Genomic DNA, 7,037 nt, shown 5'->3' with positions numbered 1-7,037 from the left:
GACGTATCTGCACTGTTTACATTCAAAGGGCCACAGAGTTTTTTCTTTTTATACAGGACAATAATTTCTTACAATGTGCTATACATTTGTTAATGAACATCATCAACTCAAAGCAAAAAATCCTAGTCTGGAGGCAAGAGTAAAGTCATCATGGTAAAATAATCAAGGTAGATATGACACGCCCTTCCCAAAACAAATATCGTTCTTCTGTTCATTCTAGATTTCTTCAAAATTTATCTCATAAAGTTTTCATTCCAAAACTTGTTTTTATAATGTTCTTTGCAAGTCATTACAGAGACCTCCATTCCCTTCATTTTAATGTATAATCTTAGAATCATGGAATCATGGAATCATAGAAGCATAGAATGGCACAGGTTGAAAAGGACCACAATGATCATCTTGTTTCAACCCCCCTGCTGTGGGTAGGGTCACCAACCACAAGACCAGGTTGCCCAGAGCCACGTCCAGCCTGGCCTTGAATGACCCCAGGGATGGGGCATCCACAACCTCCTTGGGCAACCTGTTCCAGTGCATCACCATCCTCTGAGTGAAAAACTTCCTTCTAATATCTAACCTAAACCTCTTCTGTCTCAGTTTAAAAGCATTCCCCCTTGTCCTATCATTATCTACCCTCGTAAACAACCGTACCCCCTCTTGTTTACACACTCCCTTTAAATACTGGAAGGCTACAGTGAGGTCTCCCCGGAGCCTTCTCTTCTCCAAGCTGAAGAAGACCAGTTCCCTCAACCTTTCTTCATAGGAGAGGTGATTCTGTCCTCTGATATTAGTGGCCCATTACTCTGAAGTCATTTTGATCACTCCATATTCCACTTAGGAAATTTTTGCCAAAGCTTTGGAAAAAAACAACAAGGCATGATAGTATTTGAACCCATATTCTTTTTCAGATTAAATTCAAACCCCACAGTCACAGATCAACAGCTGCTCAAAAAGAACCTCACCTTTTGGATATTAAGACAACCACCAGATGGCGACCTTACAGTTTCATAAACAAAACACAAAAAAATGAACATCATTTCCTTGGTTTACGTTTAGTGGGATTTTGTTTCTTTGACTTACTGATTTTTAAACAAAATAAAATGATTGCATAGCAAAAACCTTCCTCTAGATATTTTATTTAGCTGCAGATTTTGTTAGAATATAAAAGTCCTCAAATTCTCTATTTTTACTCACTCATCCGCAGTATAGTTCACTGTGATTCCATTGTTCAGAATGGGCATAGAAAACTTAAGCACAGTGATGATTTCCATAAAGTATGCAGTGCTACATCTGTCAGTAAAATTGTGATCAGTACATCATTTCTTCCCATATTGTATAAAGGCAAAGCCATTTTAAATATTTTTCATTTTGCATAGTCAGCTCATAAATTGATCTATCTGTCGAACTGACGCAGGTGCCAGACTCATGCAAGTGGCAGACACATGCTAAGATCCTTACCCAAAGTCAGAATCCTCAGCTGGGAGGCTTTCCATTGCTTCCAAAAAGTTTTAGGCCAATCCCCCTTTCACCTTTCAGTCTATGTCCCTGAGACTCAATGTTCAAAGCAATTTCCTGTAAATTTCTCCATCAAGTTAAAACATCACATTCACTGAATTGTAGATACTACAGGTAGTTATTTATTTATTTATTTTTGGCAATATATAATAGCAATGTGACAGTGTTTCAGTGCTTAATTAAGCTATCTTAAAATACTAAAATGAGAAGATTACAGACCAGACAGGTGACCTTTGTTGCTCTGAAAGGTGGTAGAACAAATTATTAAACAACTTACTCTCGAACATAGAGGATAGAAAGGTGAAGAAGTAGCTGAAATGGATTCTTAAGGAAGAACTCATGTCAAGCCAGATAAATTTCCTTTTCTGATGGGTGATTGATCTGTTAGATATAGTATAAAGCAGGAAAAGTGGTTTTGATGATAGAATGAGAAGTTCCACATACCATTTTTTGTAAGAAAGTATTCTGGTAAAATCACCACATGGCTACAGAAACAGTTAAAAATCATGTTTGGAGATTAACAATCACTGGTTAAGAGAAAGTCTGTCCCAAATCCTGTTCTGGTCAGCACTGACATTACTTGCTTGATTGCTGAAATACAGTGTAGGTTTACACAATGTTTACACACAGATTGGGATAGATGACATACTTCTGAAAAGACTGATCTCGATAGGCTGGAGAAATTGTGTAACATCAAGAAAATGGAATTCAGTTTGATGAGAACAACCTACCATTCTTCAAAAAGCGATAGCAGAAACAAGATGGGAAATAAGTAGGTGACCAAGAAGACTGAAAAGTCAAACTGCTGGTGTAACATATTTATATACAGTGAGTGAATAGTCATTGCATGCAATTGTTTTGCATATACAAATCATTCTGCTCTTTTGCTTGATGAGGTCTCGTGGATAATTTTGATCAGTTTTTGGAGTAATGCTTTTGGGTACCGGAGTCAGTCCTGAGGAAGATGATCAAGAAGGCAAGGTGTCTATGAAATATGACTGGTAGAAAGGTTGAAACAACAGATATTTTATTTTAGAGAAGACCTAAGAAATGTAAGTATTTTTTCATATATTAAAAAAAAAATGCTATAAAACCAACGGTACTTTCTATGCCACTGGTTAGGGCTGGAAATAATGATCTTAGTTTATAGAAGATTAAGCCATTAGATATTAAGAAAGACTTTCTTAAGGACTTTCTTACGCTAAGAATAGCTAAATACATAAACTAGTTAGTGAGCAAGGTTATGTACATAAAAATTACAAGGACCCCTCAGAAAGAAAGAATGTTCAATTCAGCCTTATGAAAAAAAAGAGGGTTTTTCAATCTAACTTTTGAAAAAAGTTAAGGAGCCACATTTATCACTATTTTCACCAGATTTTTAAAATTCTCAGAGAAGATCGTACATCACTTATTTTCAAAATGGTTTCCCTTTCCTGTTATACATAGAGATGCTGTTAAGGTGCTGATCTCTCTTGCAAAATTGCAAATAATTTCTTCCAGAGAAAAAAACAGTAGATATCCTTCTTACAAAAAAATTGAAAACAATGAGGGGTAGATAACCATCTCAGAATAATGACCCAAATGTTTGTGAGCTTTGAAATGAGACAATGCCTTATGGAATTCTTTGCAGTAGAATAGTACGCATTAGCCTCTGTGGATAAACCGTCTCAGAAATGTGCTTATAAGAGCAAGAATCCATTCATCCTTCGTGATATTAAGTATGAGCTATACCAAAGAATCCTTCAAAAGTTGACTGAAGAACACAGAAAATCCCTGTAAATATCCTATTCTAAGGGTAATAGAAGGCAGAGGAGCAATATGTGTTAAGCCCAAATAACAGCATCAATTTTTTAAATTCATTCATGAAAGTTTACTTTGAAATGTTCAGAAAACAACTGAAGTACATAGCTTTGTTACAAAATAATGTCATTCACTGCTTGCTTTGCACAGAAAACTTGGACCATTCTTAACTCTGGAGCTGAAAGCCATGCTTCCCTAGAACATATTGAGTTAGTACTATACAGAACAGAGAACAAAAAATCTAATTATATCTTCCCATGAAACCAAGACGGAAAAAAAAAGAGAAGAAAAAGAATGATGATATAGGAATGATTAAGATAATCATTTGAAATTGTCATAGTGTGGCACATAGCAGGAGGGAAGAGTAGATATTTTTATGCCACAGTCTTGGCATTTTTGGCTTATTGAAATGTCTTCAAGCTTATTTTGATATCATGAAAAGTGGAAGTAAGGTTGTGTAGGTCTTAACTGAAACATTTACTTGATAGAGAATAATGTTTTATCAAACTGGCAAACCTGGCATAGAGTAAAGATTACAGAATCAGTGCAATGAAAACACCCTTAATGTCTTTCAGAATCCATACTGTCTCTCAATCTTGTTCAAGACCAGGTGGAATTGCTTAGAAGTATGCAGGGCATTTATTTTGCCTCTGAAGAGTTTACTGTTCTTGTTATATACTTGTTATTAAAGAACAGATTGACACATGAATTTTTCCGTGTCAGAAAAGTGTTAAGTATGGAAATGGTAGAAGTAACAAGATTCCAGATCTCCAGAGGAATTTGAGAAATTGAAGGTAAAATTTCTGTCTATTAGTGAGGAAAATATCTAATCTCTAAGTAGTTGAATAAATTTCCCTCCATGCAATGATTAACTGTAAATCTTTTCAGATCTGTTTTAGCTTTTTAATTCCCCTGGCATTTGAGTTGTTGGCCCAAATATATTAAGTTCCAACAGAATTCAACTGAAAATGTCATTGTAAATAATTTTCTTGTTATAAAGAAAAATGACCATCATATAGATAATATTTTAACCAAAACAAAGGAGCTCTGGTTATGCAGTAAGTCCCATCCTATGATACACTGTTAAAAGAAACAGGCTCCTCAGGGCTGTGGGGAGCTGCCTGAGCTCAAGGAGCATTTGAAACCATTCGCTTTCAGACACTGGATTTGGATTTGGATTTGGGTTTGGGTTTGGATTGTTCTGTATGGAACTAGGAGTTGAGCTTGGTGATCCAATTTTGGATGTTCTATGATCTGATTTTAAAGGGAAGCCTACCTGCATGGCTGGTGGCACAGGGGTGGGCTTAAAGGATCGTAGAATCATTAAGGTAAAATTCAACCTGTAATAAGTCTAAAGCAATGTAAACAAGCCCAGCCCTTTTAGGGTTTTGAGTTAATATAGATGTCAAATACGTATTTCAATATCTCTAAATTTCCCAAGCCATCAGACATTTTCCTCCTTTATAAACATGTTTATAACAGATCTCATTCTTTGTCAGCTAATTTTACAACATGAGTCTGCCCCATTTCTCTATAATCAATTATGTTTGAATATAAATTAACATCAGAGAAACATCATCAAATATGCTGAAACACTATAGGCACCTGTGACACAACATCATGAAGAACCTCTTCAACACAGTTTTATGGTGCTCCAGGCCTGGATCTCTTGTTACTTGGAAAGTGGCTCTTGCAAAGAAAAAGCAGCCAGCAACAGTCCCAAATGACTGTGCTCCACCTAAATGTTAGATGTGATCTGCATTTCTCTTCTGCTATACTATTGGTTATGACAATAAACATTTTAAAAGCTTATTGAAAAAAGAACAATATTTCTTGGGCGTTTGTACAGCAAAATGATCCAAAGAAACCTGAGGTAATGTATAAGTAAGAGTTCAGTGTGTGCTTACAAGTTTTACTGAACCCTGCTCAGCACCTTGCAGAATTAGATATAGTTAAGGGTTAAAAATTTGTTTAGTGAGGAAGAGTTTTTCAGCTCCAGTCTTTGTAATGTTTACAAATGGGGGCCTAGTACTTGATCTTGAGTTTGTAGTAGTAATAAGGCTGCTTCAAGATGTTTTGGGTCAGGCCTTTAAGGTGACTGAGTTAGGTAGAGAGCAGAGCAACAGGCAAGTGGAAATGGTGGTTGTACAGAAGCTGGGTCCAATTTCTGAAAACGAAAGCCATTTCTTTGCAGCCTCCCAGCAAGCTAAGTAATGTCAACCAATTTAAATCACAACCAGGAGGAAATAATCTCTGGAGCCTAGTGTCCTCTATCCTACTCAGATAATAACAGTGATAAAATCACAATTATGATGATAAGGCTCAAAATTCATTTCCATTTGTTTGAGTTGTGGTTATTTATTGTTTGGTGGAGTTTTGAGGATGGAACAATCTCCCTTATACACATAATCAAGTCATCAAAATCTTTGGAGCAGGACATGCTATCAGCAGCTGGCTGTGCCATGTGTGGTAGGATACCTTCATTTTTAGAGCTTCTGTTGAATTCAATTTTGGTATCTATTGGCCTATAGTGAAAATCTACTGTCTTCTACTACTTACGTTTAATTTATGTTAACATATGGAGTTGCGTGGGTGTGTTATGCCAGCTGAAAAAGCCCATTCACACACAGTCCTTTGCCTCCACTGTGGCCAGGTGGGTCCTGCTTAGGTCAGAACTCCTCTCTGCAGGCACTGTGGTCTCACACACACACAAGGTACAGATGGGAAGGACAACTGGAATAACATCTTTGTNGGTCCTGCTTAGGTCAGAACTCCTCTCTGCAGGCACTGTGGTCTCACACACACACAAGGTACAGATGGGAAGGACAACTGGAATAACATCTTTGTCAAAAGCTGGTGATAAACTGCACAAAGAATTAAATTTTCAGGCAAAACAAATATGCGGATATTTTCCACAGTTGGTGTGTTCGTGCAGCCTCACTAAACAGGCAGTAGTGCAGACCTCACCTGGGGGAAGCACTCCACAGCTTGCAGCTACATAACTTCTGTATGGAAACTTACATTTTTTTTTCTCAAGCACTGCTATACAACTTTTTAAATTATTTGCATTTCTCACGATAGTCAGAAATACTCATTTTCATAACATCCTAATGTGAAATGTAGTGCACCTTACTATGTTTCTACCGGGCTATGAACAAGTGAAAGAGGCACAGCTGCACCCAGATGCCAGCTGCGTGCTGTCACCTGATAGAGCTGCACAGGCACTACTGTGCCCTGACCAGGGGGTGGTCAAGGAAGTGGAAATTGCAGATTAAACTCCAGGAATAAACGGCTACAATGAGATACGATCTATCTGCTGAGTGTTAAACCAGGTGAAATGGGAGTTTGCGAGAAGAGGGGGGCCATCAGGCATCAGCTATTTTTACATTTTTACATTTTTACATTTTTCTCTCTGTAACAGTAGTTCTAAGTTCAGAAAGGATTTTCCCGATTGAGGCAGAGACCTGAGAAGTCGATGTGACAGTCAAAACAAACACCACAAGTGAAAAAATGAGTTGCTCACGCCCAGCTCAGATAAAGAGCTTGGTTTACGAGGTGAGACCACTTATGAAGCAGCCCTGCCCTGAGGGGACGGGCAGTAACGCCTGAGAGTTGCTCGTACTAATGAGATGACCCCGGCCCCGCTGATTCAAGTGAAATAGGCGCCAACGGTGCAGCGAGATGAAAAAATAAAAATAAAAAAAAGCGGGATGGAAAAAAAAAAA

Source organism: Numida meleagris, chromosome 6 (assembly GCF_002078875.1).
Source record: "Numida meleagris isolate 19003 breed g44 Domestic line chromosome 6, NumMel1.0, whole genome shotgun sequence".
In the NCBI taxonomy this organism is placed as follows: domain Eukaryota; kingdom Metazoa; phylum Chordata; class Aves; order Galliformes; family Numididae; genus Numida; species Numida meleagris.
Note: the sequence above shows the minus strand (reverse complement) of the source record.